The sequence below is a fragment of the Apis florea genome, unplaced genomic scaffold, assembly GCF_048593485.1.
Source record: "Apis florea isolate Af1SG1 unplaced genomic scaffold, ASM4859348v1 contig_3587_pilon, whole genome shotgun sequence".
Taxonomy (NCBI): domain Eukaryota; kingdom Metazoa; phylum Arthropoda; class Insecta; order Hymenoptera; family Apidae; genus Apis; species Apis florea.
In genome coordinates, this window is record NW_028256789.1 from 2,458,477 (window position 1) to 2,480,392 (window position 21,916).

Below are 21,916 nucleotides of genomic sequence, written 5' to 3' on the forward strand. Positions count from 1 at the left end.
TAATTGGCGGCGTTAACGACCGCAATGAATCGATAGAGACATTCGACAAATTTAATAAAGCGGCCCCTGATAACTCTCTGGCGGCCTCTCTGGGGGAGGGGGGAGGGGAAGGGGGAGGGGAGGGTTTGAAAAATGCCCGAAATCCCCCCTCTTATCCGCTTATCGACATTTACGGGCTGATCGTTAAACGTCGTCTCCGTCGTTTCGACAATTACGGCACGTGCAAGTACGTGCCGTTTCTATATCCTACGAAAGAGCAGCAGCAGTACTTCTCCAATGTCGAAAGTCACCCTCCCCCCTCCCCCCCATGGACCCCTCGATGGATCGTCCTCTTTGAGGAGGCGTCGCGCACGTTTACAGCCGCCGCTACTTCTAACCCCTCGGCAATGGGGACTCGTTAAACGTATGTTCCACGTTGGAAGAAGATCTCACCCTCGTTAATTATTCCAGACTGCATCCTTCCACGACGCTCGCAGAGAGAGAGAGAGGGAGAGAGGGAGAGAGAAAGAGAGAAAGAAAGAGAATAGAATGGAAACACGGGGGGGGGGGGAGGAGAGGAGTGAAGAGAAATGTCGAGAGGTAGGGAGAGAAGGGAGCAATGCGATCCTTCTTAGTCGAAAAGGGTCTTTAGGATCCTCGACGTTTTAGACACGATCGATAACATAAGATCCAATTTTTTTCACGTTCCAATTCGCGAATTAATCGAACGCGTTACGCTCGCCGATCCTGCCATCGATCCTGTCCACGGCGCATCCTACTATACGACGATACACGATGTATAAACGATATTAAAACTCGATACGATGAATCGAACGACGTTAGCACGTCGCTCGGGGATAATTCTGTTTCCACACCCGGATCCGCGAAAATAATCCGTTTCTCTCCCGCGAGATTCGAATTTGCGGGGTGAACATTTTTTTTTTTTTTTTTTTTCTCCCCTCCCGAAAATTCTCCTCCAATTTTCGATATCGCGAATCGGGGCCGCGTTTCACGCCAGAGATGCCTCGCGAATTTATTCGAGCACCCCGTAACGAGGGCGATATACGGGAAGAGGAAGAGGAATACGTAGAGCAGCAGGCGCGGATGGTAAAAGAGAGGGGAACGAAAGGAGGATCGTTCGAGTATAAATTTCTTCGCGCCACCGTTATTATCTTCTTTATCGCGGTGCAGTCTCCGGCTACTCCCGAGGAATAGGTCAGTTATCATTTGCCGCCTCCTTTTATACATCCACCAAAACTTTTCCCGTGGGGAAAATTAAATATCTCGCGCGGGTCTCGCCGTCTTGGCCTGCGGGGTCGAATACCGTTCGTAAGTCAACGGCGGACATCTTATATAGTTTCGAAACTCGAGTTCCCGGCATCGAGATTACAAGGTGGTTGGGAGAAGAGCAAGAATGTTACGTGCTCCACGCGTTATCGCGAAATTTCGCCCCTGTTAAAGTACAACGAGGCGAGAAATCTGCGAATAAAAGGATCGTGGTTGCGGTGGCGCCACCGCTGAAAACGTTCCGCAACGCGGCATCATTTTAATTACAGAAATATTTTCCCAACGGGGAGGGCGGACTGAATACAAAAGCCACCCGTCTAGTAAATATAAATATCGTTCGAGTTTCTATAGAGAAACGTAATGCAAATTCCACCCCGAGCGGAGAAGTTTCTTTGTTTTTTTTTTTTCTAAGTTGGAGCTACAGTTTTGCCCGAGTTCGGTTACCACCGAAATCTGATTGCGAATCAACGATCCTTTTAACATTCCCCGAATCTCTTCCAACAAGCTCTCAAAGTAGCTCTCTAATTGAATTTTCTCTTTCGCTAAAAATAGATAGATCCCTATATACCATCCTCTTGAAAAAGTTTGTTTGCACGACGAAAGGTTTAAACTTCGTTTAAAGGGTTGAATCCGAATCGTTCCCCTTCGACCGAATACGACCGTTTAGAACGAATTATCGACGAACAAAGAGAAAGAGAGAGAGTATATTCGTTCCCAGTTTCTTCGAGCACTTTCGATGCTCGAATGCTCGAAAATAAGCAACGAGCATCTTTCTCATCTTTCGAGCGCTCGAATCAAAGATCGAGAAGAAGGGGAGAGAGATAATTTGTATTTCGTCCTGCCACGATTCAACTCGTTCACCCGCTCTCTCTCTCTCTCTACCCGATTCGAAATCGACGAGAGGTATAAAGGAACGATGGCGATACACATCCTCCGGATACCGCAGCCGACGTGATACCGCTCGATACGTAAAACATCTCGATACGCAATTTGCCGGGTGGCAAGCAGCGTGTAAGCCTTTCACTGGCTTTGGCCTTTTGAAGCCGGCGGGCGACTCGCCATTTTCTGCTCAGCCCAACCCGAAAGCGAGCTGGAAAGACGGCCCCCCCTTCTCTTTGAATCGAGTCGAATCTTCCACCGCGATCTTCATTTCCTATTAATCCGCAGCCGACCTTCGTTCGTTCCCCAACCTTCTTCCAGGATTCTCCGGAGATTCCGCTATACTCTTCGAATCGAGAGCGAAGAGAATCCGGCCGAAAAGGATCCGGCGGAGGAGAGGCGAAAGGGGAAAGAAAAAAGAAAGAAAGAAAGAAAGAAAGAAAGAAAGGAAAAAACAGAGAGGCGAGTAGACATCGGATAAAGGACACGTAGCGGTTTAACACAGCGGAATGGAGGGGGAGCGATGGAAAAAGTAGAGGAAATATGGAACGCAGCTAGGAAACTGAACGAATTTTCCTCGGGATACGGGGAATTTCCTTCGAGGTTCCACAGGAATATCTCCCTCTCGCGTCTCCCCTTCCATCTTTCCAACCCCTTTTGCGCGCGACCCGCAACGTACGTGCAGGCATTCTCTAAACGGCGTCGACGACGACGATGACGACGACGAAGTCGACTGTTGCGACCTCGACACGCGGAACCGAGTCGCGTAGCCGTTTTTCCGTGTCTCGAGTGACGAAGCGGTATCCCACCTCTCTCTCCCTCTCACGCCTCTCGAGAAAATGGAGTTGCTGCCTCAACCCGATGATTTTCTCACCCATTCACGGTAATTTCTCCGGATAAAAGGTTTTTCGCGCGTACGTACGCGGTTCGTCGCGATGCAGAGGCAAACGGAGTGGGGAAAGGGTGCGCGGAAAATGATGGGAACCGTTCGTCGTCGGTAAACTCGATTTACGGCGAACCCACCCTTGATGCACGTTTCCACTTGTACTTATCTCTCTAAGCGCCCATCCTCTCCCGAACCTTTTCTTATTTCCCTCCTCGCCGGAGGAGGAGGAGGAGGAGGAGGAGTATTCGAGCGTGTCAATCAGTTTAGGGAGAGGGAGAGATCGGTTTGCCTCAATTTTATTTGCCACGTTCTACGCGCGAGGCAGACGCGCGACAAACATTGACTGACGGACGGGGGGATGATAAAAGTAGAGACGGTGAGACGTTGGCAAATGGAAGGGTGTTACGGTGTTGTTCTCGAGTATGTATTCACCGAGATCCCTTCGAAAGAGGAGAACCGCGGAGGTATTAAACGAGAAGCTTTGATCCGTTTAAAGCCAGCGCACGACACACGGGGATATCGCGATATACCAAGAAATCTTATCTTATCTTGAATTTTGTAAGAGAAGGAGGAACTGTGGCAAAGTGTCGAGATATTTATTCTTCGAGCATGCTGGAATATTCGAAGGGTGTCCATATCGTTGGATCGAATATTGGATGGTAATTTTATGGTAAAAGCTGGTCGATACACAACCAGATAGAAATTAGAGATACCAATTAGCACGTGGTATCAATTTAATGGCTTCCCTAGCTGTCGTTCGTCATCGTCGTTGCAGCGAATTGCGTTCGACGTTGGTCGTTGCTCGTTGATTATCGTCACCGTCGTTATCGTTGTCATTACTTGAATATCCCATCGATTCCACCTTCCCACCTCCCCGGGCTATTATATCCTCTATCTCTGTCGCCTATCTTCTCGTTCGCATGCCCGTTCATTACCTGGCCATCCGTACCTGCTACACCGAAATCGAGGCCTAACACGTTTATTAGCACACCGCGTGTTGCTCGATAAAATACTACCTCCTCCAATTACAGGTTGTAACGAGTGTTTATTTTTATATATATTTTATATGCCGGTTTTATACGCTTCTTCGATAAATAAATAAATTTCTTCAACGTAAACATAAACATGATCGTCGAATTTTTTTTCGCCAAGCTTTTTCTCATAATTTATTATCGCGACTCCATCAGATTTTCTCGATTCTATATGCAAATATTTCAACTTCGAAGTTACTACGAAATTACGAGGCATAAACGTTTCGCAATGATGCATCCGCACGATCCAATTATCGGGAATTTATTCCGATATAAAAAGAAGAAGAAGAAGAAGAAAAAAAGAAGCATTTCGAAGCATTGCTCGAAGTATCGGGAGCGTAATGAAATAATAGAGAATGCGGAAACGCCGAGGAAATTGCGCTGTTCGCGCCCCCGATGAGATGAAACGAGACTAATGCCTGGTAATTGGGCGAACTTCGGGAAACGGCAACCTGAAACGTTCGCGGAGGATGGAGGAGGGGAAGGGAGAGAGAGAGAGAGAGAGGGTGTAGTTAGGCATGGCACGGGTCCAAATTTCGCCTAGTCTCGCGTAAAATCCTCGAAACGTTAGAAAAGAAGAGGAATAAAAACGGGAGGGGAAGAAGAGTGGAGAAATAAAAATCCCTCTTCGAGGAACAAGGAAATCCCTATGCTATGCCTTCACAAACTTCCACGTTTCCTTCTACGGTTTCCCGTGTAAATTTTGTCGCGGCACGAAATTCACGTTTACTTCAACGGGTCAAAGTTGGCGCGAGAAACTCGAAGAAAAATGAGAGAACAGAGGGTAACGAAAAGAAGTCGAGACGAGGGAATGAGAGGAAAGTTTCAACGAGGAAACCGATCGAACCGATGGGCTAATTAGTATTGCTCTCTCTCTCTCTCTCTCTGTCTCTCTATCCCTCTCGTAGCCTGACACGAAGACTACATCGTTCGAAAGCTTCTGGCTCGACGTTAAGGCATTGCCGGTTCCGCTGTCTTGGGGATAGTTCCCGCTAATGAGCTTCTGGTAACGACGTCTTTTTCCTCCGCTCCCATACATCCTCGCGAGATCCTTCTTCCATCCTTGCGCATTCTCCCGCGCCTTTACTTACCACCACCCTCGTTGCCACCGGATCATCCCATTCGTTCCACCCTCATCGTTCAACTATTCCTAGAGTCGGCCAAATATTCACGATCCTCTGTATTCGACGTATGGTCGCGCCACCGTGGAATCGTTCATGGAATAATGGCGTTCCTCAACTTTGAAATTATACATGGGGAACACTTTGCATACTGCGCACGCTTTATATGTAGTGTGTGTGCGAAACGGAATCTGGCCAGCTTTTTCAACAGGGACGTATGCCACGAATTTAATCGAGGCCGCTTTCCACCACCTTTCGGACCGAAGGAATTTTCGCAAACGTTACCGAAAACAAGAATTCCCTCGCCCGTTCGAATCCTCGGCTTCGCATACGCGAATCCGATCGAGCGCGAATATTTTTATCAAGCGATCTCCAAACTCTGGATGGATTCTTCTCGAAGAGAAAAACTTCGAACAAAGTTGTTCGAAGAAAGGAAGGAATTCGTTCCAAAACTTGCGTTTCCCTTGAAACTTGCCACGCGACGAGATGAAAGAAAGCTCGTGTTTTAACCCCTCCTCTATTAATATCCATTTCTATATCTATTGCTCGAGTATCGCGTGCGAGCGAGGCCATTAAACGCCACTGTGCTGTAGCTGTCCCGAATCGCAGCGGGAATCTGTCTGGAAAAGAAGGGTGGCGGCGAAGGGGTGAAAAGAGTTGGGGTCGTCGTTCAATATCGAAAATTAGAAATTCGAAGCAGGTAGTGGAGCACCGCTCTCTACACGCGCGTTCGGAACGTGTGTATGTTACACACATTTTACCCGGTGACAGAGAGCTGTCCGTGAATAGGGAGGGGTGGATGGACGCGTAACCTCGACCATTGCTTGCGAATGCAAGCTTCGAAAACACTTCGTGATCGTGCCTCGTGTTCCCGCCCCGCATAAATCAAACAATATCGATCACCTGTTTACTTTTCCGCCTCGGTTCGAGAGCCAGCTTCGCTGCTATTACTATGTCGCCGCGGAGCAATATATCGAGGGGAAGGGATCATCCATTCCTCTCTCTCTGTGCTTGCGTTCCTCTTTTCATCCTTTCACCCTTTCGTCCCTCTTTTTAAAATATATATATATATATATTTTCGCGAAGAATTATCGGGATTTATTTTTGCTACGTGGAACAAGTCAGTGAACGGAATTGATTCCTAACAAACCAAGGGCAAGAAACGAGATTAGCCGGTTAATGGATTCCGGCCACGCTTAATTCGATGATCCATCCGAGGAGAAGTAAATTGGAACGATTTTGCGGCACGTCGCGAGTAAAATTCACTGTCGGATTCAAAGCGGAGGAGATGATTTCGGGTGGAATAGATGGGGGAGGGGAGGGAGGAGTGGACGACCAGCCGCGGTGCCGTTTTGCTTTCGATCGATTTTCGAGGGCGAAGGGTTTTTTCCCTTCTTTCTCGCGGATTTCTCGTTATTTTTTTTTTTTTTTTTTTTTTTTTTGCGAGAGGAGAGAATTTCAATCAATTAGAAAGTACGCGGGTAAAATTCGAGGAAAGCCACGGGAAATAGTGAAACGTACACGCCGATGGGGGTACGAGTCGAGGTACGAAGTTATTCCACGGAGTTATTCCTCTGTGTATCTCCGACCGTTTCTTCCTTTTTCTTTCTTTTCTTCCCCTCGACTCGTCATATCTATCCATAGGATAGACAGATTTTCGAGCATCGATTTTTCTTTCCTCTTTCTTCTTCCTTTCTCGTGCGCGGATCAATTTTGATGGCGGGTTGATTGGAAAACGTTCACGCTCATTTGTTGCAATAGGAGAGGCGGAGGATACAAATACGTCAAGCGTACACGTGTTATTATCCTGTAAAGCTCACTTTTATGGACGCGCTTTTATCAACGGTACGGACATTTGTTCTGCTATCGATATCGTGGGCCCAGCCTAAAATTAATGGTTGTTCCAGACAGGAAACAAGCCGTCGCCATTAAAAGTATCGCGCTCGGTTTAATCGACAGTCCTGGGGTAAATTGACTGATGCGATCGAAGCCGACGCGTAGAGTGCAGCATCCGATATACGAAAAAAAGAGGGGAAAAAAAAAAAAAAGAAAGCAAAAAAAAAAATGAGGAAAAGAGGGAGGGAGAGGGATAGAGAAAGAGAGAGAGAGAGAGAGAGGGGAGAAAAAACTGAAAAAGAGCGTTACCAACCAACGCCCGGTTCCGCCTTCCATCTCGATATTTTGGACCGTTTCACCGATTCTCGAAAAAAGAATTGGCTAACGAATGGTTTCGACCGTTCCGAATCCAATATCTGAAATTCCTATCCCCGTGACGGGAAGCGTTGTATCCGTAACGATAATTCAATGCGTGTGTACGTTCGCGTAAACGTTAATAAGTAACGTTGATGGACGGTGTTACGTAAATTACACGGGACACGTTGATCCGCGCTGTATTACCCGACTGTCAAATTCGATGTAATTTGATCGTAATCCGACGGACGGATCACACCTGAATCGGAGATTCACCTATTCAACGGCTATTTCGTATAATTTATCCATCGTTTGTCGTCATCGTTCCGGACGAGGCGCGAGTTCCCGTGCTCTCCGGCAGCAACACGTCGAGGGCCAACGTTCGGCCGAGCGAAAGTTTTGCAACGTGATTATACAGGGGGAGGAGGGTGAAGTCGATATTCGTAGCAAGCGTGAAACAATGCGGAGAGGAGTGGAGAAGGGGGCGGTTACTCTTCGTTCCGAATAAGAAATCGTCCTATTCCGTCTTCCGCCGCTGCGGATGCAACGTTGAGCAACTGCAATTCGCCTAACACCACCGTATAACCATTGTTTCCCCCTCCCCCGCGAAAATAGTATACACCGTGTAGAAATTTATTCCCATTTCCGGAAACGGAGCGGCGTCCCTCGTCGCAATTACTTTCTTCGAGAACATTTTTCTCGCGCGAACCTTGCGCCCTCAGAGACGAGGCCCTTCTTCCCTCCTTCACTTCGCGTTTTCCAATCTTCTAATCCAATCTTCTCTCCTCCCGTTACGTATATATCCCTATACTCTTGCGCCATCGTGCCAACATTCTTTCTTACCGCATCGAAAAAAAACTGTAAACTCTCGAAATCACGTCCCACAACGTTGCATAATTTTGCGAAGAACAACCCTCCCTCTCCTCGCCAAAACCCTTTGTTGTTGTTCGATCGTTCGCGAGGAAAGAAGAGGGAGAAAACGTCCGCGGTGGACGCGCGACTCGACGAAAGCGGAGAGATCGCGCCGCGAGAAACCTGTTCATGGAACTGGTAAATTTTCTCGAGCGAGAAAAAGTGGCGGCGTTCCGTAACCTCGGAAGTAACCGAAGTTAATTCGAGGGAGCAAAGGCACGGCTGTCGCTTACGTAAGCTCTGCTTGTCAGATCGAAGGGGTGGCTTCGCGCCGCTTCTTCCCGCCCTTCCTCGCCTTTCCTCGGCCTTTCCTCCTCCTCCTCCTCTCGTCTCGCAGACCTCGTCGATGCACCACCACCACCACCACCACCACCACACCACCTATATCTCCCCGATTTTCATCGGCGTCGCTTCTTTCGCGCGAAAGGAAAAGTTAAATTTGCATTCGTAGCGTCGTCTTGGAAAGACGAAGACGAGCACGATCTCTCTTTTCTCTCTCCTCTTCTGTCGCACATCCTTCGAGACCGTCTCGTACCTTCTCGTACCGTCGATGATCACGACGTGTCGATACGATCTTTCTCGTCGTATCTCGTCCTTGAATCCAGATTTACTCGCGATATATAAATTTATAACATCGGCGCGTGGGCTGGAATAAAAATTCACCCAACCCCGCTTCGAAATCTCCTTTCGTTCCTTCAACGAATCTCGATCTCGAGGCGATGCACCGCACGCTCGCCTCCTCCCCCTCCTATTCGTTCCTATTCGATTCCTACGGGAGAGCAAGCCACTTTCGAGCGAACGTGTTGATGTTAATGTTCGCCAACTGTTAAAGCGCCAACTTGCGAGGCGGAGTTTGCGGATTGTATAAATGTTGAGGTTGGATCCGGTTGTGAGGCCGAGAGTGGTGGTGGTTGCGAATAAACGATGCACACTCTCCGTACGTAGAGATACGTACGCGAGAGTTGAATCGAGAGTTGAATTCGGATATCGCGAGGGAAGGAAAGAGTTCGATTTAAGATTCATAGGAATTTTTTCCTTTTCTTGTCTTTCTCGTATTCCACGCTGTTTCGAATATAAAGCAGCGCGAGGGATATTTCGTAGCGGCAGGTGTGTATTCATACATTTCGATGCCTGTTGCTATCTTCCTATCCCATCCGATCGCTCCTCCACCCCGTCTTTGTGGCGTCGATTGCGCAACTTTTTGCATCACTTTCGCTTTTCATCGGTAATCGATCAATCATCCGTGCCAACGAAACGAACCAACAGCCCGGGGAATGGGGGGAAGGGAAATGTAAAATGGAAAAGTTATGTTCGACGCGTGTACGACCCCGCGTATGGAAACGCGTCACCGTGTTCGTGAATATTTACCGTATTGAAAAATTCCATTCCAGTTGTCACTCTCCTCCCCCTCCTCGCTCCACTAGAAGCGCGTTATTTTTTGGAAGTAGTAACTCCAAACATCGTTAGTTAACCCCTTTCGCACACGTACTACTACGCGTGTTACGATGTTACTACACTTCACGCTCAAAGAAAATTCACTACCTCTTTATTTTCACTATCACTATTCTTTGATTTTTACTCTCTCTCTCTCTCTCGATAACGTCACTTTCAATCGACGAATAGAAGAAAACACACTTTCGAATTGGATATTGGAACGAACAATATATTCGATATACGATATATACGAATATAATAACGAAACGAACGATCGATGATTCGTGTGACGTGAATGGCGTGGAGCGAAGATCGGAGCTACGTCGCGGATATTTAACGCGACAACAAACCGCCACACACGACGGCTGATGAAATGAAACTGTTCGCATAAGTGGGACGGGCGCGCGCGTCGTTTACACGCGTTTCGTTCGATGTAATTAACGACCGCATTGCAAAATAAACTACGGCGAAAACAAGCAGTCAGCAACGGGTACAAAGACACCGGAAAGGTTATTTCATTAATCGTGAATTTAACACCGATCCGCACGGCTGAAATCGAATCGTCGGGCTAAATGGAATTGCCTTGAAACGTTGGCTCCCCTCTAATAAACGGCCCGCCTCTTTTCAACAACCCCCCCTCGTCGGCCTGGCCACGCGAACTTCTCGCTTTGCGCGCGAGGAGGGGGGGATTTATTTATCCTAACGAAGATTACGCGCGTGATTGATCGCGCGACTTTACGACCGCTTTATTTCTCTCCTATTCTCTCTCTCTCTCTCTTTCTATCTCGTCTCTCACATCCTCCCTCTCCTCTTCTGTTTTTTTCGCCGGCCTGTCCACGCGTGCCTGCCACCCCCGCCCGTCGATCATCATACCTTTGAAACGAACATTCCCTCCCCTCGATATCGATTTCCTATAAAAACCTTCAGGGAGTTTTTCGCCGCGTTCAAAGGAGCATCGTCGGCACACGGCCTCGCCGGTGGTCGCTGAATTTTGAACAATGTCGGGGAATAGATGGAACCGATGCGCGACCGTTTCATTTGCGCGCGATCAAAGGAAATGATGGAAACACACGCGCGCCCGCATAAATTAGGCGAACGAGATATAAAACGCGCGCGCGTTCATTCAACGTTCGTTCCCCCTCTCCCCCCCCCCTCGTATGGGAAAAAGGAAAAAAGAGAAAAAAAAAACCTGTTCGAGCGTATTAGTTTTAACATTGATTAAAAAAAAAAAAAAAAAAAAAAGAAAGAAAGAAAGAAAAAAAGAAGAAAAGAGGAAGAGAGAGGAAACGGAGAAAGGAGAGAAGGAGAAAGTTTCGAAACGTGGAAGCGAAAATTGCACTTTCGAGATAAATTGATTTAGAGGATCGAGTTTGTCCAAGTCGTCGAGAAGAATAAGATTGTTTCCCGCAAGTGGAAGAGGAACACTCGATCGAGGGTTGGAGAGGAGGAGGGAGGTGTGTGCGCGCGTGTACGTGTGTGCAAGGGGAGGAAGGAATGGAAACGGTAGAGGGACCACGAAGGCAAACCAGTCCTTTAGGATTAAAATAAATCCTAATCTGGCACAGGTCGTAAAGTCAAGAGGGAGGGTCGAGCCCCGAGGCCTTAGGTCGTCGACGACTACGACGACGACGACGACGACGAGAAGACAGAAGGATGGTGGAAGAAAGGGAGCAAATAAAAGGGTCTGAAACGCGCCACCAGGAAACGTTACCTTAGATACACGAAGCTTCTCTCTCTCTCCCTCCGCCTCTCCACCCATGAGATTTTCACCTGAACTGTGTACAGATATTAATCCCTTAGCGCGACGGAGAGAAAGAGGATTCCGCGTTTACGAGACGTAGGCTTCTCCGCTTTGGCTTAAATCCATCGTGAAATTCCGGGCTATTTCCTCCAGGGGAGGAATAAAGAGAGAGAGAGAGAGACCGAGCTCAATTTTATCAAGCAGGAAACTCGTTACGGTCAGTCTTCTTTGAGTGATCTGGGTCACTCGATTCCTCGCAAACATTCACCAAGTCCGGAAGTTCGATCGAGAGTATCGGGTATGGTAAACGTATATTTACTATATACAAGGGATGTTTGATGTTTGACGAAGCAACGGTTTACCTGGAAAAGGCAAGTTCCCAGATACGGAATTGGTGTGTCTTTTCAACGCACGTTTCATCGTGGAAGTATGGAATTTCATTCGTACGGGAATGATAACGCGATAGGAATGTCGAAAACGTTTGCGAGGATTGGCCACCAGCGAAACGAATAAGACACGAATCTCTATCTCTCCTGCACGATCGATCGATAGGGATAAACTATTCTTTCCAAACTTTCCCCCAATCTTTAATATCCTTTATCCCGGCTGCTGCCTCGTTGTATCTATTATATATCGAGATAATGTTTAAACATCGATAGAGGGAGGATACGATCAAAGGATTCATCTCTCGGAAGAAGCATTTCAAGGTAGGAATGTTTCGTACACAATAATCACGACAGATGTTTCATCAAGGTACGGCGGCTATCGATTACGTAAAAGCAGCGTGGAGAACTCGGCCCGTGGAAACGAAAGGAGCCAATATTTGCAGTAAACAAGTCCGCCCAGCCGCCCTGATTTCGGATTACTCCGGCAACCAGGATTGGCAAAAAGTATTCCGTACAAACGAATAAATACAAACACGTTCCCATCCCGTTGGCTACGTGTCCTGCGAGGATGGTACGTGCCACCTCGTCCACGTCTGAACATCTCTCGGTTATAGCCTCGATGATGCAACTCGGTTTAGCTCATCCGTGCATTGTAGCAGGGTGGGCGCAGGTTCTAGGAAGAGGGTGTAGCAAGGTTGGTAATGGTCGAGCACTAGGCAAACAAAGTATACGCGTTGTCCGTGGGGGTGGCTCAGAGGGGTTGGCCTGGCTTCGGCGATGTTGAGTTAGCTCGAGATAGGTTAGTGTAGTCAGGCTAGAGAGGTCGAGTGTTGTACGATATGATACTCGACAAACGGCTTCCACGACCGAGTCGAGTATCTAGGAAAGTATGGCTGGTGTTCGTGCTAGCATAAAAATAAACATACCTCGATGAGCGTTGTGCACGGTCAAACCTTTCCAATCTTTCTTCTTTTCCTCCTTCTCTTCTCTCTCCTTCGTCGAACGAAATTACGGAGGATGCGACAATTTTTAAAGACTTTTTTCTTTTCTTCTCCTTTTTTTTTTTGAAGGAGAAAAGAAGAGGAGAAAAGACGGCGATGATTACGATAATATTTAACGAGCATTCGGTCTGTCTTTCGTTTCTTTCGATTTGTTTTCGTTTAATCGTAACGAAATTAGGAGAGTCTATAGACTGAAAAGAAGTTCGAAGACAATATGGATCGTTATGGATCCACGAGGGAATAACGATTTCAGGGCTCTATTCAGGTGGAAGGAAGTTGCAGTGTCGCTTAATTTAACAGTCAAAGAATCGAAACAAGGAGAATTGTTTATCCGTGAAATGGATACGACCGAGGGGAAAAAATTGAGTTCCCCTTTCAGAGACGAGACCTTGTTCGAATAAAAATTCTCAAGAAGAATGCTTCGTTGGGGGAGGCATATAAACAGACCGTTATAAATGAATCGATAGAGAACGGCACGTTTTCGACCATCCCGATTTATCCTTGATTATATTTTTCCACCTCGAATGGCACCCGCAACTTCTTCCCGTACCTACAATTTCGCGAAAATTATTTCCGTGGCGCATTTACCGCGGATTTTCATCGCAAATGCGCTCATCGCGACCGCTTTCACGGGCCATGGAAAATCCCCACTCACGATCGAACATATCATTTTATCGAACAAAATATCCTGGATTGGAACCGTCGTAAAGCCGGTGTTACGGTCGTGTCGAACAACCTCTCGTTTCAATTGCTCGCAGAAAATTACGAATCGTCCACGAATCCTTTGAACTTCGTCGAATGAAAAAAAATACTCCCAAATTCGCGTATTGAAGTCACCTAAATCCCATTCTTTCACCATATCTCTCTCAGACAGATCGGTTAATATCGGTTCCACCATGCCCAATTTTCCCCAAAATATTCCGAAACGAAATTGCAGATTGATTCGATGCGACACATCCATACCGGTACAATTCTCACTTTGTACGAGATAAGCTTCGCGTAGATAGATGTATCGTGGACGCGTTAAGCGCGTCCACTTCGGTCCAGACTTCAAAGGCAGAAGAATCAGAGAGATATAGACAGATATATATATATATCTTTGCGAGATTTTGCAATTTACCACGGTTGCAAATCGATCTCACCGAGACCCGCGTCATTCCTTTCCACCGCTGTCGGTAGGGCGGCGAGGTTCGTCGGTGACCCCATTTTTCGTAGACACCGGCCCACTCCTGGTCTTTTTCATTTGTTATTCACAGGTCGGTGATTTTTAAAAGAAAGCCTCCGCAATAATTATTACCGTGGGCAATCTTTGGCCCGCATTCAAAGAAATCGTCTGTTCCAAGAGCGTTCCAAGAGAGCGCGGCTGTCGTCGGTGGTATCCAGGTATCCAGGCTTCTGTCTCGAGAGAGAGAGAGAGAGAGAGAGAGAGAGAGAGAGAGAGAGAGAAAGGAGAGGGTAAAAATCGAGGCTCGAGAAGAGAGGGATGTAGAGGAGAGAGGCTCGGGGAGGGAATATAATGAGGGAAGCCTTACGGGTTTTACGGGATCTATATTCGGCTCGTCATTATTGTCGTTCGTTCGTTCCTCGTGTACGAATTTCGTCCCCTTCTCCCACTTATTTCTACCCTTACTCTGCCTTTCCCTCTCCCCTTTCTTCCTCGTCTTTTTTACTTTATTCTCCTCTTTTCTACTCTTCTCCTTCTTCTTCTTCCTCTTTTTTATTACTTTCCCCTTTCACAGCTCTCCTCCACTCAAGACTATTATGTTACCGGCACAATGCCCGCCAATGAGGATTGCCGATTCCGTATACTCCAAGCATCACGACAGAACGGTCCATAATGAAACGATACACTTTTCGATCACCACTCTTTTCGGCATCTCGCTTCGTTCCTTCCTTCCTCCCTCCTCTTTATTTCGATACGCGCAATACATCGCGCAAATTCCATCCATTAATAGGATTACCCCTATCTTCAGGTCGAGAAATCGTCGTGTAATCGACCATTATCGAATCTTTAATAATAGTCCCCACTTATCATCCACATCGTTCTCAACTCCTCCCGGCGAGGAAGGAATCTCTCTTTAAGAAACTTCCCCGTAACCCCTTTATAATCCAACGTTGCGTCGCAAAGCGCAGCTTTTCTCGAGGGGTATTACCTTTTATCTTGATTAAACGCTCGAACAGAGATTCGTTTTTCCGGGAGATGCCGCCGCGTTCTCCTCTCACAAAGAGGAAGGGAAAAGCCGGTGGAGACAGGACGGGACAAAATCGCGGGATAAATAAGGGACTCGCGTGCAATTACGTGGACAGTTAGTTTCGAGACGATTCATTTATTCCTTCAACCCGTGGCAGAGGGGAGGAAAGCTTTGTAGTCGCGGCTCAGTTCGCCGCCTGTTCAACTGTTCTTCGGCCGCCAGAGGATTCGCTAATAGGCCTTCAGGAACAGGACATCGCAGAAAGTCTCGTCAACTCGTGTAACCCATCTCCTCTCCTCCCTCATCCTGTTTATTCCGGATTTTCAGATTCCGCGACGATACGGCTTCCCGAGTTGCGAACCGATTCGAAAAGAGATTCGCGGGATTAATGTTAATCCGTTTCATCCGAACGTTCAACACTCGCCGTTCAAAAGCGAAATCCAATCTTTTCGATCGATAGAATTTCGATTACGTAAAAATATTATGCTCCGAACGACACGTGTCTACGAAGTTCGATCGTCGATCCATCGTTGTCTGATCGTTAATCGAGTTAATCTATTACCTGTCAACTCTTGCTCGATTGTTATCGATAGAAAGTTGTCGAGGCTCATTACCGTTTGTAATTACTAGCTCGGATCAATTCAAATGCCGTCGAGGACCAATTAATTCCTCCTCGGGGAAACCACTTCTTCGACGATTATATTATATCTTCGCTTCCTTTTTTTATTCTACTTTTTTTTTTTTATTTTGTTTGACATTTGCCTAACGTAAAGTTATCTTTTTATACAATTTGTACGGCAACGAGCATTTGTAATTACATAACAACGAATTGCCTGCTCTCTCTTTTTCTCGTTTGCAATTTAATATTCATCGAGATGTAATAAAGAACTGTTGTACTTGGTCCCTGATTTCTATTGGTGCACCACCGTTTAGTTCACCTTCGATAAACGTGAAAGAAAGGTGAAAACTAATACTTTATTACCCGTATTGCGGTTATTATCTCGATTCAAACTCGATCGAAAATTATCTTCGATAATAAATGGATTGTTTTTAATTAACCAATGAACCAGTGGATATAATTGTTTTATCTTCGCAGCGAAGAAAGAAATTTTCATTCGAAAATTATAAATTACGCATCGTTGGCGCGTAATAACAACGTTCTGTAATTTTAAACGGTGTAATTTCAGTTTCTAAAAATTTTCCCCGAATTATATTAATTTTGATACGATTTTGATAAAATAAAATCGTACCGGTTGAAAAGCGAAATGACGGGATAAAACTTCTCCCAATCCGTCGCGAAAATACATTTCGTATTAAGTCCGTGTCCCGCCTATTATATCACTTTGCAGAGATAATGAGTTCCACTTCGTATGCTCAAAACTCTGTCCGATTACACATGATAATGTACGCTTGTAGACGAATCCTCGTAAAAAGCCTCGTAAAGAGTAACTCGAAGAGTGTAACCCGAAGAGTGCTCTTGTGAAAATATTAAAAAACGCCCGAGATTTAACTGGATCTTCCGCAATTACATTCTCGTGTGTGCTCTTCTTAAGCATACAGTATGTACATGTAAAATGCCTCGTTATAATAAACAAAATATGCAAATTACTAATGTACTATGAAAAAAAAAAAAAAAAAAAGAAAGAAAGAAAGAAAGTAAGAGGTTTCAAAAGAGGCGTATAATCCGTTTATCAATTAATCTTTTCAAACGAATAACATTGTAAATATCCCTCTCCACGAAATTATTTCCACGAATCCATTAACTCGTGCTTCTTCTCGCGGCATCCCTCCATTTCGAATCATCGCTATACGCTACAAGTCTCTTTGATTGACTAGCTAGCAGCATTACTAGGAGAACGGTTCTCATTACGCGCCACCGGTGTCGTGGTTTCCACAACCCCTTTCAACCCCTTTCGTATCCAGTCGAGACGTAGACGTCATCACCGTAAGCGACGCGGGAGAAACAGGCAGAGGTTATATCTCTGGCGTCGAGGTTTTCTTCTTTTGTCCGTCTGCAATTACGACGCTTCCATTCAAAACACATCCCCTTCGTGCACGATTGTTACGCACAAGGATTTCTCGTGTCGAAGTGCACGAGGGTCGAAGCGCCACCCACCCTTCCTCCTTAATTTCGTTCGTTATCCACCCCCGCGTCGTTCCCTTCACGACGTTCGTCGAAAAAAATCCAAACGTACGCGATTATCGGTGAATCCATCTTCTTCTCTCGGGAGAAATCGAAATTCTCGCGAGCGATTTCGTTCGAGCGAACGATCAAGAATGGAAAGTTGAGGGATCGTCCGCGCTCGTTATTTTATACGCTCTTTAAATTCGCTCTTTTAATTAAAAAGTTTAAAGCGCATTCGTTCCTTCAATTTATCAGGCCAACAAGAGCCAACCGACCCCTTTTCCAAGAGGAATGGGTACAACGTTCCTTCGCGTTCCCAGCCGATACATTATTAAACACTTCCTTTTATTACGCAATTACAGGCAGGTGGATCTCTCTCTCCCTCTCTTTCTGTCTTCGGCTCGCGATTCCAAAACTTTCGATATCTCTCCCTCTTTCCTCTCCTCCCTCGATTAGATCATTTTTAATTACTGTAACGATAATAATTAACGCGGAAATTCAACGCCCAAACGGGATATAGACTTTCGACGAAAGATTAACGACGAGGGAAACGATACCATCCCCTCTTTCGAATTATATCCCAAAAATGAGGTTACAACGGAACGATATATAATAATATCCAATAACAATAAATCGATCTATAACAACGATTTCTTTTTTTTGAAACAGATCGTTCAATATATATTCGATATTGCTTGCATCTTCCACCAAGATCTACTAGTTGCGGTTTAACAAAGACCTCGTTACGAAGTCGTTCTACTCTTTCTTTCAAGAGCGAGCGTTTATAAACGTATATCGACGCGACACATTCAGACCGGTGTTCAATCACCTTTTCAACCAGGATTCTTTTCAATCGGAGGGGGAGAGGAGAAGGAAAGTTCTTTCGATTCGACAGAACACACACTTACAGTCAGCCTCGACCACGGAATTAACGTCGCTCCAAGAGAGAACATCATCGATGGGAGAATCCGTGATGGGAAAGGGTCCCGTGATATCCCTTCTGGTCACGGGAATCTTTCAATACAGGAGAGGTGGGTCTGGCAGCAGTCGCGACAGGATCGATTAGCAAACTCGTTTTCAGTTGCAGTGTGCAGAGAGGAGAGAGAGAGAGAGAGAGAGAGAGAGAGAGAGAGGAGAGGGAGAGAGGATGCAGACGTGTTCCGGGTGAAACGCATCGTGGGCAACCGAGGGTTGAACCGGGTGATACATACAGGGGGGTGGAAAAAAGAAATGAAAGAGGAGGAAGAGGAGGGGAGAGGGCCGGCCGTAATATTCCACGATCGTTATTGCGAACCACGTATCTCCGATGGAAATCATTTTCGAGCCGCAGACTGCACACCTAACCATCATCTCCGTTAATGACTGTCGCTCAGACCCAGACGAATGCCTGTACGAGCACAAAACGCCCACCGTTTCTCTATTCGTGAATATACAAGGCCCCCCTCCCCCTCTCTCTCTCTCTCTTACGTGTGTGTGTGTATGGCTCGAAGGGAAAAATCCCCTTCAATCGACGGTGGTCGACGACGGTGCAGAAGCGTAGAGACTGACTACGTAGGGGAAGAAGGGTGAACGAATTCGTATACTTTTCGTTCGTTCCTTCTTTCCAGCTCCGAGAAACCAAGACACCGTTGCCCTTTTCTTTTTTCTTTTTTTTTTTTCGGCAACGCGGCCATTGTCCGTGATTAAACGAAAGGGCGAAGGGCCAAAATGCTTCATAGAGATCCGTCGAAGCGAAGTCGAACGGCGTCAAAAGCCTCTCTTCGTTAAACCTCCTCTTCTCGCTCCGTTTCGCGGCGTTTTTGTTCCTCAGAATTCGTCACCGAGCTTCGGGACGAATCTTCCTCAGACGCGCAACCATCCCCCTCTCCTTACGATGCGCGCCTACGATCGATTCTCGAAAAGCATTCGTTTCGCGGAATGAAGCTTTAACGAGGTCTCTCGCGCGAGAGATTCCCGCTTGGTGTTTAAAATTGAAGCCTCCGCCAAGTTTTCAGCCGGGCAAAAGTTTCATCGCGTCATCTCTGCATTACTACTACCAGTTTCTCGGTAGGCGGACGCGAGGCAGCTGCTCCTCGAGAGGAGGAACCTCTCGAAACTCGTTATTCTTCGTTAAGGATGCATTCTCGTCGAGCCTATTTTCGCCCCAACGATCGCTCGTACTCGGTGGAAAAGATTCACGTAACTTACTTACTTGCAACGACGCAGAGAGTAGCCGGGAAATCCGTCGCTGCGGATCAATAATCGGAGAAAATTAACACACCAGGTTCGCACGAAGATCGAACAATCGAGCGAGATCACCATCGGGACGAGTTGGTACCGCGTTCATACCGCGGCGACGTGAAGATCTACGAACGAGAGAGAGAGAGAGAGAGAGAGAGAGAGAGTTAGTTTGAAGACGGCGGCGGATCTCGTTTCCAGAATCCCAACGACCTAAAACGCCATCTCCCAATTCCATGGTGGCGCAAGTTGGGAAGATTTAGGGGAGGTCGCGCTCTCATTTGACAGCCAATTACAATGCCACCGGCAATAGCGTCGAATCCAGTGGCGGAACTACGGTCCGGGAACACCGGCCGAATTGCTACCAATAGTGGTGGAGGCGTGCGGTTTGCTACAGTTCACCTCTCCCTCCCCTCACCACTCTCTCCGTCGCCACCTCCCTCGAATCCCTTCGAATCCACCATCGCCATTCACCGACACCAACCCTCTTCGACGTTTCACCCTTCCACGCTGCTAATCGTTAGAAAGTTTACGTTCGAATCGAACGTTGCTTACCCTCCACAGTCATTCATTCACGGCTCCCTCCACACGGTCGCGCGTATAATTGAAACACCATAAACCATCCCCCCCCCCTCTCTCATCAATTCTCGGTAAGCTTCATATCGAAGGAATTATTGCGTGTATATATATATATATATATACGCCTCCTCCTCCTCCTCCTCCTAATACCTCCTCAACGTTCAAGGAGATCTCGAATCACCGGATTCCACCGGATTCCATTTCTGCGCCAGACTATTTCAGACTACGCCAGACTGGTCCAACCGACCACGTTCTCTCGACGAAACTCGTCGGTTGGAGAGAATCGTGGGCAACTTCTCGTACATCGTTGGAGATGTACAAGAGAGAAAATTGTCTTCCCTTGGAGGAAAGTCCTTCTATTAAATTCTCGTGGTTCGTCGGCGGATAAGGCTCCGAGCAGGAACACGGAGGACGAGGGCCTCCTCTTTCTCGGCAGATTCTCGAGTTTCTTCTCGAGCCCGTTCGTTCCTTCGTTTGCCGTACGTCTTTTTCCCCACTTTCGGAAATGAAACTTTCCTCCCCTCCCCCCTCGGAACGAATCTCTTGACCGATCGCCATTGAATTCGTTTTTCTTTTTTTTTTTTTTTTTTTTTCGAACTCTCCAACTGTGAAAACTATTCGCGGAGAGATTCGAAAATCCGTGCGATAATCGGAGAGAAGACCAACCAACACGCCCCGTTATTCCCGAGAAAATGGAAATCCTTTCACACGCAACTCGAGATCGCGTCGCTTCGAGGGTGGTGGCGATAACAATAACAATTATTTCGTCCCCGCGGGTATATAACGTGGTTACGATTTTCCACGATGACGTTCGAGTCGTGAAAATTTAATTATTCGAGGGGGAGGAGGGGGAACAGGGAGGGCGACGATTAAGGAGTAGAAATAATGCACGGATGGAAATTTGATGCGCGTTTCATTCGACTCCGAGTAAGCGAAGGGGTCGGTCCGAATAACCTCGAGACAAGGGGGTGGGTGAAGCGTAACGGCGTAGTATTTTCGCATAGGTGTTATGGCAGTTGGGGGGTTGTCGAGAAACGTTACGGCTTAACCGGAGGTGTTTCCCGTGCGATAATAGACTTGGCGCGATGTAATATAACGAACATTAGCCGATTCCTCTCTCCATCGGCCGGACCCCAATGCAATATTCGCGTCGTAAAATCTTGTGACAATCGACTCTGCCTTCTTAACTTTGCGCCCCGCTATTGCGCCGAGGAATAGCTGCACTTTAATACCCGAACCGTGTTGTGCACCTTTGTAGGTAACAAGTAGCGCGACTCTTTTAAAGCTCGGCGAGAATGACTCGCCGAGTGAAATAAAGCGGGGGAAACAACTTTCCTTGCGACCGGTTTACAACTGTTGCAAACTTATTCATTTACAGGAGGAGGAGGAGGATTGAATTCATTGTTGCGTGCCGTGACGCGAAAAGAGGAGGGAATTTCGGTGCGGATAATTTAACGCCAACGATTGAATTTCAGGTATTATCCTCTTCGATTGGGGGAATCATCCGCTGGTGGAGCATACTTGAAATATGAATTTTAATACTTCAATCTTTACGGAATTTCGTTACTTTTTTATAATCGTTACCAATCGTTTCCACATCGAGACGTGGATACATACCTTTCCAGAAAAAAAAGGAAATTTTTCTCTCTAGCGAGCTCGATTGTGCGACCTTGTCTTACGAGTTTTTTTAAAGCTTTTCAAAAGCAGCTCGTGAAAAGACGATAAAGACGAATTTAAGAAAATTGACAATTGACTTTTTCATATCTTCTCTTCTTCTTCTAAAATGACGCTAATTCTCGATAAACTAATTCGATAGTATTGTAACATCGTAACTATTAATAACTGATAGATTCGCGCGAAGAGCGAACGTTTAATTTCATTCTTTTAAAATAAAGAAAAAGGGAACGCGAATTAATTTCCGAATAATTTTACCCTTGTGCAATCATCCCTAGGAAT

General features: G+C 46.6%; 1 protein-coding gene across 3 annotated transcripts in view; it reads right to left on the reverse strand.

The window, feature by feature from the left end:
• The window catches only part of LOC100867361 (zwei Ig domain protein zig-8), a 75,050-nt gene that overhangs the window by 10,441 nt on the left and 42,693 nt on the right, over window positions 1-21,916 (reverse strand). The gene's annotated exons all lie outside the window — the stretch shown is intronic.